The 12,287-nt window shown below is 36.9% G+C and overlaps 1 protein-coding gene across 4 annotated transcripts in view; it reads left to right on the top strand.

Annotated features, from left to right (window-relative positions):
* PPM1A (protein phosphatase, Mg2+/Mn2+ dependent 1A) overlaps positions 1 to 12,287 on the top strand; it is a 48,624-nt gene that overhangs the window by 20,045 nt on the left and 16,292 nt on the right. The window contains exon 1 of one of the 4 annotated variants that reach the window (XM_037984080.2): positions 1,238 to 1,260. The exons of 2 other annotated variants lie outside the window; for them this stretch is intronic. The gene's annotated coding sequence lies outside the window, so the exon portion shown is untranslated. Of the gene's footprint in view, positions 1 to 1,237; positions 1,261 to 7,244; positions 7,263 to 12,287 lie in introns of those variants that run through there. One more of the 4 variants, XM_037984081.2, reaches the window with a different exon arrangement.

Consider the following 12,287-nt stretch of genomic DNA (forward strand, 5'->3'; position numbering starts at 1 on the left):
ATCAACAAGTTCAGTCCTTAGTTTATGATTTATGTCTTCTGTCTTTGAAATTTAATTTTTCCTCCATTATTTGGTTTTCTTATTTACAGTGTGCTAATTAAGCTGTTGGATCTGCATTGTGTGTATCTTTTCTCCAGTCTACTTGCTTTTGTTTCTTTATGCTTACTTGCATACTGGATGGTTTTTGTCCTGTTCATTTTTGCCCCTTGCAGATTGTTTGCTCTAGAGTCTTCATTCCTCATTATTACTTTTCATGACATTTAAAATATTGCAATATTTTTTCTCTCAAATATCTTTTTTAAGGCTCTGTTGATACTTTTTATATTCTAGATTCTTTTCATTCCTATTTCACAAATTAGGTTTTTAAAAATTTTCTTATATGTAAGTTGTCACCTAGTTTTCTAAGGCAAATCTTCTAGACTGTGACATCATGTTCTTGAGTACTTTTTTATTTCAGAATTTTTGTATGAGTTCCATAAATTTTGTTTCTGTTTTTTTTACTTAAAGGGTGGCAGTTTCCTCTGTTGTTTGCCCAAAAATAGAGTAACTAGATACTCCTTGCCTTTCTGTCAGTATACTAGGATACCATTACCTCTTTCCTCCTTGGAATTTAACAGGCTGAATTATATTAAATTATTTTAGTTATCGTATTTCAGTATTTTTTAGAGAAATGATAGGGATTTGGTTCTATTAACCTGTTACAGGTAAGAAACTTTTGTCTCTCTTGATTTTTCTCGTGATGCTTGTTGAAATTACTGCACATTTTCATCTTTACAAGTTTGGCGGGTTTTCTTTCTCAACAGAGGAACTTGACTGTTGGGCATTGTGCTAATTTCCATGGCTGCTATAACAAATTATCACCAACTGGGTGGCTTAAAACAATACAGATTTATTCTCTTACAGTTCTGGAGGCCACAAGTTCAAAATCATTTTCACGGGGCCAAAATCAAGGTGTCACCAAGAATGTGCTCACTCCTGAGGCTTTAAGGAGGAATCTGTTTCTTGCTTTTTTTCACTTTCCAGTGGCTGTCAGCCTCATCACTTGCTTGGTAGCCACATCCCTCCAATCTTTAAGACCAGCGTCTTCAAATCTCTGTCTGCTCTGTCTTCACATCACCTTCTCTGTGTGTTTCAGATCTTCCCCTGACTCTCTCTTCTGAGGACATGTGAGTTCATTTAGAGGTCTCTGGATAATCCAGGATTCTCTCTCCATCTCAAGATTCTTAATCACATCTGCAAAGACCTTTTTTTCCAAATAAGGTAACATTTATAGGATTAGGACTGGTATCTTTGGGAGTCATTATTCAGCCTACTAGGTATCATTTTGTTTTGCTACTTTAGAGTGAGGCAGACATATTAGTCAAAAATTGGATGAGAGTAAAGCCTCATAGATTCTGCTGTTTGTTAGAATCACAGATATTGTCCTCTTTACCGAATGATGCAAACTCTGATGCCATGGTGGAAAAGTACATGAATTGAATTGGATGTGGTCAATAAAGATTGCTGGGGACTCTGGAGAATGCATGTTGTTCTGGGGAGAGGAAATATGTGAAGGTCAAATTCAGGTTATCAGCTTGTAGTCCTAGTTTGTAGCTGCTTTTTTCTTTGCATTTCTTACAAGCTGGTCTTGCTGTAGTGAAATAATTTTGTGTGTCTCTTATAATCTTGATATTGAGAATAAGAGTTTTTTTAATGGGAATTCCATCCACATGATTTTAAAGTATTACTTTACTAATGATGTTTACTTAGGTGTTCCTAGAACTTTAGTCTTCTCATTTAACGTTTTATACATTTCTCAGAACAAGGTAATTGACAGATAATCAAGGTTGCTTATTTATTGATGAGGAAAGTTAGACATTAAGCCAGAGGACTTGTCCAGCATCACATATTGGATAGACCTATAACTTTTAACTTTAATCTTGTGATGACAGGTATTTCCATTTTTTTAATGTTTCATGTGTTTTGATGTTGATGTGTCACGTGACATGAAGTGTCTCCCAATTATTGGATAATTGGGCAAGTCTAAGTTCTTTTTACTTTATGTTCATGATTTTGTTTTTCTAGATGTGTTATTTTTATGAATTCAAGTTTCTTTTTTTATCATGTTATTGGAGTTAAACTAATGAAAAGTCATACAGAGATGAAATTGGTTTTGAAATATAATGAGTAGATATTTGCTTGGCTGGAATTTTTTCTCACAGATTTTTTATAAAGATGTTATGAGTGTATACTTTATATCCAGGAATGTGTGTACACTAGTGGGAGTGTTGGGGGGATGAGGGTGGAAGACATTTTAAGACATACAGGAGGCTGGCGGTGGTAGCTCATGCCTGTAATTTCAACACTTTGAGAGGCCAAGGCAAGGGGATCACTTGAGGTCAGGAGTTTGAGACCAACGTGGCCAACATGATGAAACCCTATCTCTACTAAAAATACAAAAAATTAACTGGGCGTGATGGCGCATGCCTGTAATCCCAGGTACTTGGGAGGCTGAGGCACAGAATCACTTGAATCCAGGAGCCAAGATCGTGCTGCCACACCCCAGCCTGGGCGACAGAGTGAGACTCTGTCTCAAAAACAAAAAAAGACACAGAGGACACAAAGTATACATTCATACGCTCTTTATATCCATACCCATTATCAGTTTGGTGATATGTTATTCTAGTTTCATGAACCTTTACTCTTAGAACTTGGTTTATTCTCTAATACCTTTTGGATTCAGTTTTGCAGTTAAGATGGCTAATACCAGTTTGATATTCTTTCCTTTTATGATTGCTCATGTTTTTGTCTAGAACCTTGCATTGTAGTATTTCTTTTTCTTTTCCTTGCATTTCTATAGTTGTGAACAACTAGGAGTGGGTTTTGAACAGTTAATTCAGTGAGCTTGTTAATTTTGAAAAGGCTTCAACTGAGGAACACTTTCTTCTCATTTCTTTGATGATAGCTTCTCTGTTTCTCCTTCAGAAAGTCTTGCTTTTTATATGCATATTTACTTTTTGGGTGCACTCTCCTTGTTACTGAATTTTTATTTGCATCTGATTTTCTTTGAGTTTATTCAGCAAATATTTATTAATAATCTACTATATACTTTGTGCTAGGGGAGTTGACCTAGGGAACTCAAAGGAAGCTCCTTTGAAGAACTGATGCTTGAGTTGAGATCTCAAGAATGAGTAGGAATTAACTAAGACATGAGAGAATAGCTGTTAAGGTAGGGAAAGTAGCATTTGTTTATATATTTGGAGGAAGGAGGTATGATAAGTACGAGGTACTGTAAGAAAGCCCTTGTGGTTGGAGTAGAGAATGTAGGGGAAGGGACAGTATGAAGTGAGAGGAAGCTGGAGAAGGTAGGTAGGGACTTAACTATCCAGGGCCTTAATGTGAGCCATATTAAGTAGTTCTTTATCCACCTCCTACCCCCAGCAGTGGAAGGCGTTGGAGAAACTTTTAGTACAGAAGTGATATGGTGAAATTTGCCTTTTGAAAGATTTCCTTAGGCTGCAGTTTGGAGAATGAATTAGAGGGATGCCAGGATCCATGTGAAGAGACTAAAGAAGCTAGTATTCTGCAGTGAGAATGATAGTAGCTTGAGACCAGGGCATTGGTAGAAAAAAAGTAGACAGATTTGAGAATGTTTAGGAAGCATATAACCCATGGGATTTGATGATGGACAGATGGGAGATGAGGTAGAGAGAGGTATCAAATATATCCTTAGTTTCTATTTCTTTTTCTGAGTTGGCGTCTTGCTGTATTGCGTAGGCTGGTCTTGAACTCCTGGATTCAATCAGTCTTCCCGCCCCAGCCTCCAAGTAGTTGGGACTACAAGTATGCAACACCACACCCAGTGAATGTTCTTGGTTTGTATTCACCTTGGTGGATGATGGTGCCATTCACTCGTAAAAGCTGCAGATACGTGAGAGTGCTCAGGGAGGCAGGCAGCACAGAATGGGAAAACGGTCTACATGTAAGCCTTGAGGAATGCTAATGTTTAATGGCTTGGGAGATGAAAATGAGCCTGCATAGGAGACTACAAAAAAGCTTAGGGGTAGGAAGAAAGCTGGGAGTGTGTGTAGCATCTTGAAAGGCCAATGGGAAGAGTGTTTCTGGAGGGAGTGTTAAAGTTGAATGCTTCTGTGAGCAACCAGTTAGAGGAGGGCTAAAAGTGTCCCGTAGATTAAGTGACTTGGAGGAACTTGATTTGGTAGAACGGCCAGACAGCCTTTTGGAGCATCAGCATTTTTTTTAAGAAGTTTAACTGTAAAGAGAAGAGAGGCAGGTAGGTAGCTCAAGGGGAATAAGTCACATGAAAACTTATTTTAAATGCGTAACATGGGTGACACTTGTGGCTTTAAAAGTCACACTCCAACTGAGAAAGGTTGATACAAAGGAGAAAAAGGAAAATAGTGTAAGATCCCTGAAAAAACTGTAAGTCATTTAAGACTCCTTTGAAACATGGGCACCAAAGCTAGTCTAGTAGAGGATTTATCATCATTGAGAGGACAGTCCTATTACAGCAGAAAAGTAGGAGGAGAGGGTTCTGAAAGAATTCATTGAAATGATTCACTCATTTATTGATCCTTTTTTTTCCTGTAGCATCCAATCTGCCATTCATTGTCTCTATTGCAATTTTCAATTCAGTAAATTGCTTTTCATTTCCATGAAACTATTTTCAGAGTGCCTCTTTTTTAATTGACAGTCAGTCTGCAATTGTTTTATTCATTCAATGTCATCTCGTATCTTGGTGGGTAGTTTCTAATTTTGCGCTAATGAATACTGAGTCTCCCTCTTTTTAACTTCTGCATTAAAAAAAAGTCATCTTATTTTTCTCTGTTCGTTTTTACACTTTATTTAGCCTAAGTATCTGAAATTGGCTTTGCTAGAAATTGTAATTAGTTCACTGTTGTTATCTTTCAGTCCCAGACAGAAAATTCTAGATTTCTTTCTTTTCTCTTCTTCCTTTTTTTTTTTTTTTTTTTTAAAGGTCATTTATCTTTGGCAGTTTTAGAGATTTAGAAAAGAAAATACATAGACTTGTAGGCAGAACAAGATACGGTGCTGAGGGAAGTTTTAGTTTTGTTCTGTGACAGTCTTCCTTATCTTGTACATTGTCTTTAAAAAGCCTACACATTTAGATTTTCATTATCTCATTTGCAAGTATACAGGATAGCACATGTAGGAGAATTGGAGTGTAAGTCTAGAAACCTAAGTCTTATTCTTAACCTTACTGCTGAACCAGCTTTGTAACCTTGGGCAAATTATTCTATTTCTCTGCACTTTCTCATTTGTAGAATAGGTTTAGACAAGTCATTTCTACATTTTGGCTCTGATTAATTACACACATTATCAAAATCAAATTTGTAACTATAAATATGAGTAATTTTTATTTTTTAGAGACAGTGTCTTACTCTGTTGCCCAGGCTGGAGTGTAGTGGCACCATTATAGGTCACTGTAGCGTCAAATTCGTGGGCCCAGGCAGTCCTCCTTCCTTAGCCTCCTGAGTAGCTAGGACTATAGGCATTCACCACTATGCCCTGCTTATCTTTTTTAAAATTATTTTTTTCAGAGACAGGGTCACACTGTGTTGCCCAGGCTGGTCTTGAACTGCCCTCAAGTGGTCCTCCCACCTCAAGTCTCCCAAAGCACTGGAACTGCAGGCATGTGCCACCATGGTTCTAATCATTTTTAAAGCAACAATCAGTGGGAAATTTCAGCTCCAAACGGGAGAAAAATTTCCAAAGATTAGCCTTTTTTTTTTTTTTCCCCAAATTTGCTACAGTTTTGTTAATGTGCTTATTTCTCATTACCATGGATAACTTTGAGATGGCTGCCTTGGATTACAAAGTAGAATTTATTACCATTTCACATAGCTTGGGAAATTAAGTGTAGTTTATGTAGCGTAAATTATCCTTTATAGAGATGTAGCTGCAAGGGTTATGCATTTCTTCTTTGAACCCCAGGTATGCAGTATATTGCTTAATACTCTATTGTTCAATAAATGTGCGTTCCAGAAGTCAGCTGACCATTTGTCCTTATCTTTGAGGACAAAGTCCATACATATGTAAGCATTAGTGAGCAATGTAGAATATAAAGATTTGGTAGCAGTGGAGAGTTTATGCTCTACATCTCACTGCAGATAATTTGAATATTGCCGTATTATACACTGTGGCCTGTGCTGTTTGTTAATGTTCCTTTTCCCCACCTTCCCCAAGGAGCTTGTAGTCTCTTACTATATATTTTTTTCTCTTTGGATTTCCCTTCAGCTTTAGATTTCTTATCTCTAATGCAAGTCTACTCTAAATTTTTCTCCCAAATGTTTAAAACCACACCTATTATCTCAGTGGTCATCTAAGGTCCTCTAGTTACCAGCATCCACCCTTCTTGGAATGCCTGTTTAGCAGTGTTCTTTTGTTATATTAGTAAGAATCACTCTGGTATTATTTGCTAAGAGAATATAATTTTCTCCACATTGTATGTATCTGTGTCCTTTGTTTATAGAGCCTGGAGGGGTTCTCTATTAGGCTATGTGTCCCTAGGTAAATAGAAAAATATAATGTAGGGTTTTATTACTCAACTTTTTAAGGATTCTGCTCAAATTGTCGTTGAATAACTCTTGTTACTTTGGGGTAACATGTTGCTTAGGGATTTTAACAACAAAATATATAGAGCATTTAAAAAATTATTATTCACTATAATCCTGAGTGGATTAAACCAAATGACCAGGTTCAAGACTCTACTGTGAGTTCAGCTTTGCTTAGTAAAAGGCAGTGGCTGAACATTAATTAATGACTTCTTGGCCCAGCCTTAGAATTTTTCAATTTAGAGATTAGTTTGGTTTTAAAAGGTACAAAATACTCACAAAATTTTCTTGATTATGTCAAATATTAATTCAGTCTTATTTTTTGTCATAGTACTTTGTTTTGAAAAGTTCAGATCAACCGATAATAGTAGTGCTGTGATGAGACTCAGCTTGTAGTCAAGAATAGATTTATGACTAGGTGAGAACTAAAATTTCTCTCAGAAACTAAAAACTTTCATGGACAAATTGAATCCCCTTGGGATTTACTGTTTATGGATATAGGCCAATTTAATTATTGGACTAAATAAAATACTCTTTAGTAGTCCACTTATGAAGATGACTGTGTAAACATAGCATTTGCAAGTAAGTACTTTTTGGTATTATATTTATATAATCAGCTCTTGTATCCATGTAGCTTATAGTTGGCTGCTTCACCAGGACTCTACAAATTATTCAGAACCCAAGGAGGTAAGATTTTTATATTGCCTATTTTCAGTATGTAAAAGTCCAGCCACAGAACTATTAATTTACCCTTGACTATGTATTTACAGTTGCTATGGAACTAAACGTAAAATTTTATCAGATGGTTACTTGGTTTGTTACATTTTTATTTTCTAATATACTGTATATATTTTTTAAAGTCTGGGGTTTGCTTTTAGAAAGTATATTCTAACTTTAAAGAATTAATCATTTGGTAGTTTCATGTGTGTATCTGGAAAATAACTACTGTACTTCTTTATAAAAGTGAGAGTAAGGTCCCTGCTAGTTGAGGTTGGAATCTAGATGTGGCTGTGTATGTAGGAATTAGTAATTAAACAGTGTCTGCTTGCTGAGTGCCTCATTTTTGCCAGGCTCTGTATGGGTGCCTTGCAAGGCATTGCCTCATTTAAACCTTGCAGCAGCATTCAGAGGAAAGTATTAATATGCCCACTGTACAGATGAGGAAGTTGAGGAATGATTTACTAGTAGATGTCAAGTGTCTTAAGCATAGTACCTCCCTCCTCAGCCTCCCTCCCTCATCGTAGTTAAGGGAATTGAGACACAAAGATAAGGCAATTTGCTGTTGACCTTCAACAGATGACTTAACCTCACTGTGGCTCAGTTTCTTCATGAGTAAAACAGGGTACCTATCTTTTAGGATTGGTGTGAAGATTAAAGAAGTTATTAATAGATATACAAAACTTTAGAACAGTGCTTGACTAGTAGTAATCTCTCCATCAATGTTAGATGTTGTTATTAAGCCTGTGACCACCGGTTATCTCATGTAATTGTTCAGAGATAAAAATGTAGGCTATAGAAAAAAATAAGGAGGAAAGCCAGGCTCCTAATCTAATACAGAAGTGAATCTTAGTTAAGACAATCCTATGTGCTTTTAAAAGATTTCATGGTCTGCTTTTCTTTGGCTCCCAGTTTCTTTTTTTCTTTTTTTTTTGACTTCTTAGTACAGGTAACTTTTGAAGAAATTCAGCTTACCTTAGATGAACCAAAGAAAAGCTAAAAGCAGAGATAATTTAGAAAAACTAAAGCAGATACTGTGTTCCTAAATTCCCTGTTACTGCTTCAAAGTCCGGGAAACACCAGTTGCAGATACAGCTGTATCTCATTGTGTTAGACCCTTTTCTGAAGCCATTCTCTTTTCTTTGTCTTCCCAGAGAGAAACTAGTCATTCAACTTCTTCTGTGTGTTAGGCTGTGATCCAAGTGCTAGGAAGACACCAGTGAATAAAACAAAAAGTCCCTGCTCTCATGGAGCTTACAGCCACTATTCTGAAGTTTGTCTGTATTCATCCTATCCTTGTTTTTATACTTTCACCAAATATGTGTATAGAATTGTTTTGCTGTCTTGTTCAGCATATTGTCTTCTTTTGTTTTTTGGGAATAGCTGTGTTTATGTAATTAGATCTGTTTTTGATAAATTGTATTCTGTTATTTATTCATTCTACCTTCTAATGAGCAGTTAGGTTATTTCTGACATTGACTATTATGATTCTCCAAAAAGATCATTGAACAGGTCACCTTGGATGGATGGGTGGGAGAGTTTCTTCAAGACAACATGTTTCATACTTTTTATTGTGACCACAGTAAGAATTATATACACCTCAGCTTAGTAAATACAAATATACACTTGGAAAAAGACTTCAAGAAACAGTATTTACTTACTTTTATCACCTGGGATGCACTCTATTTTGTTTTGTTTTGTTTTCTTGAGACATTGTTTCAGTCTTGCTGCTCAGGCTGGAGTGCAATGGCATGATCTTGGCTCACTGCAACCTCCACCTGCCAGGTTCAAACAGTTCTCCTGCCTCAGCCTCCTGAGTAATTGGGATTACAGGCGCCTGCCACCACACCCAGCTCATTTTTTGTATTAGTAGAGACAGGGTTTCACCGTGTTGGCCAGGCTGGTCTCGAACTCCTGACCTCAATTAATCCACCCACCTCAGCCTCCCAAAGTGCTGAGCTTACAGGCGTGAGCCACAGTGCCTGGCCTATTTTATCTTTTTAAAATGCAGTTTACACACAACCCAGCTGATTGGGTTGTGTGTAACCCATACTGATTAAACTGATTTTATCACCCATGTTCATTATTTTTAAAACATTGTTTTGAGATCTACAATTAGAAGTGGAATTGCTGATTATTTGCTTAAGTGTATCTTCAGCTTCTTCAATTAGCTGTTGCCAGTTGCATTTCAGAGTGGTTGAACCAATTTAAACTCCTGTCAGCACTCTAGGGGAGTTCCTGTTTCTCCACATTCTGATCAACTCTTGATTTTGCCAGATGGATGAGAAATGGCATTTGTTTTAAATGTGCCTTCCCCTATTTTCTAATGAAGTGTTTAAAGTGTCTTTTAAAGTATATCATGTAGAAGTTTAATGTAATGGTAATCAGAGCTGGCAGCAAGGAGGAAATATTGTGATTGACTGCCTCCTCTGGCAGAAAAAATGGTGTAATAATCGTATAATGTCTATATTACTTATAATGTGCTAGACACTATACTTTGTGCACTGTATACATTATTTCATTTAATCCTCATAAGAATCTTGTAAGGTTAGTGCCTTCTTATATACTTTTTTTTCTTTTTGAAGATGGAATCTCGCTCTGTCGCCCAGGCTGTAGTGCAGTGATGCGATTTCAGCTTGGCTCACTGCAACTTCTGCCTCACAGGTTCAAGCTGTTCTTCTGCCTCAGCCTCCCAAGTAGCTGGGATTACGGGCATGTGCCACCATGCCTGGCTAATTTTTATTTTTAGTAGATACGGGGCTTCACCATATTGGCCAGGCTGGCCTAGAATTCCTGACTTCGTGATCTGCTCACCTCGGCCTCCCAAAGTGGTGGGATTACAGGCGTAAGCCACCACACCCAGCCACCTTTTTATATACGTTTTATAGAGGCGGATGGAGAAAGAGATTCATAAAGGTTCAGTAGTCACACTATTACTAAGTAGTAGAGCCAGAATTTAAACTCACGTTGGTCTGATTTTGTAACTTATTTTCTTTAGTACTTCATGCTATTGGTGAATTCTTAGAGGAAGAAAGTTTATCATTACTATTCTCTTCTGTTGGTTTGTCTCTTAAATGTGTTTAAGTTTTTGGGTTTTACTCACATCTCTTTTTTTCTTACCTTTTCTCAAGATAGTGGGGTCTTTCCTCTGTAAAGCTTCACCTCGTTTCTAGTCTAGGATAGTGGTCTTGTAACCTAGGATAGTGGTCTTGTAACCTAGGATAGTGGTCTTGATTACTGCAATTTTGGTTGATTATTTCTTGTTGGCCCTTAACGTGCCCCCATCTTCTGCCTTAGGCATTGCATCTAATCTTTTCCAGCAGTTTGCAGTCTTACTGTGTCTCAGAATCACATATGAAAATTTAAAAATCATAGATACCTAAGTTCCAACCCTACCCTGGAAATTCTGATTTGGAAATATTTATTTTTCTGTTGCACAGCCATGGTAGAGACCCATTTTCTTAGGGGTTAACAATGCTTTAGAGTCACACAGACTTGAAGCAGAGCCCTGATGCCGTTAAACTTATTAGTTGAGTGATCTTGGCCAAGTTATTTAATCTTGGCTAAGGTTCTTCATCTATAAATTGGAGATAATAATATTACCTGCCTTAGAGAGTTGTTGAAGAGATTAAATGAAGTAATGCTTGTAAAACACTTACCAGAGGGACTTAGACTACTTCTTAAACATTGCCTGCTAATAAGGTGTCATTATTACGTTATTCTTTATCCAATCAAAATACTCACCTTTGCAATGTGTATCAACTTGATGTCAGAAAAATAATCTGATAAATATCACCGTAAAGGATGAATGATAGCTAGTTTTCATTATTTACGTTCCATTAGTTGAACTGTACTAGGAGGCAGAGGCAGATGGTTTTATCGTGCCAATCAACCAGTCTTTTCTGCTTATGTATCAGTTTGGACCTACACGGAAAATGAAGGGGAAAACAAATGTTTTTCTTTCCTTCCTAGGAGGATTTTCTTCTTGCCCTTTTTCTCAAAGTTTCCTCTCTGAGCTGAGTATCATTAGCATCATCCATACCCTAGGCTCAAAGCTGCATAGTGATTTACCTAGATACTTTTCTCCGCCATTATTCCCTACTACCTAACTCCTCTTCACCTGCATTAAATTTCTGTTCGTCATGCTATCCTTCTTTCGGATTGCCTTTAGTTCAATTGTGACTTACTTGATTATTTGAACCCAGGTCTCTACATTTCTAAGCTATTGTTCAGGTAAGGGCCAAGGTAAATTCTGACCAGCTGTCTTTTTGCCTTGTGTGGGCCCATTCTAGACCAGGGAGTGTTAAATTTTGAGTATTGGGAAAGGATTCAATTAGCTGAGCCTTCAGGCTTGTCAGCAGGGCTGTCACTAGACCCTTTGATTTTCTTTATATACCTAATGGTCATAGAGTATAATAATAATGGTACATGTTATTACTATTTGATTAATAGATTACTAGTAGTAATTGTGTTATATATGTATATAGTACACTTTGTTATCTGTATATGTAATTGCTTGCAACTTGAAATTTGAGGCTAGAGCATTTATAGTAATTTAATAACTTACTTTATCAAAGACTGAAAAACCTCATGGAAAAGGTAGAATGTAAGCTAGACTTAAAAGGATAGGTGCACTTTTTTCTATAAATAGAAAGGATGAGGCAAGAGTTTCCAGTTAAGGAAACTGACATGAGCAAAGGCTTGAAGAAGCATGCAAATTTGGAGCATTGGGAGTAGATTATTTTTTAGGTTTTCAGAGTTCATGCTGTGACGATAAAACTAGGGAGTTTGGAATCAAGCTTGAAAATCCCTGAATGTTCAACCAAGATATTTGAATTAGTAGGTTTTTTGGGTATGTCATGAATTCGCTTGGCTTTTCTTGATTGATACATGTACAACTTAATCCTGAGCTCACATGTTCATTGTATCTTTAAACACTTGGCCTGGTTCGTTTAAGTTGATGGCCACTGCCAGGTCTCCTTTCTGCCTTCTCCC

Source organism: Chlorocebus sabaeus, chromosome 24, assembly GCF_047675955.1.
Source record: "Chlorocebus sabaeus isolate Y175 chromosome 24, mChlSab1.0.hap1, whole genome shotgun sequence".
Classification (NCBI taxonomy): Eukaryota; Metazoa; Chordata; class Mammalia; order Primates; family Cercopithecidae; genus Chlorocebus; species Chlorocebus sabaeus.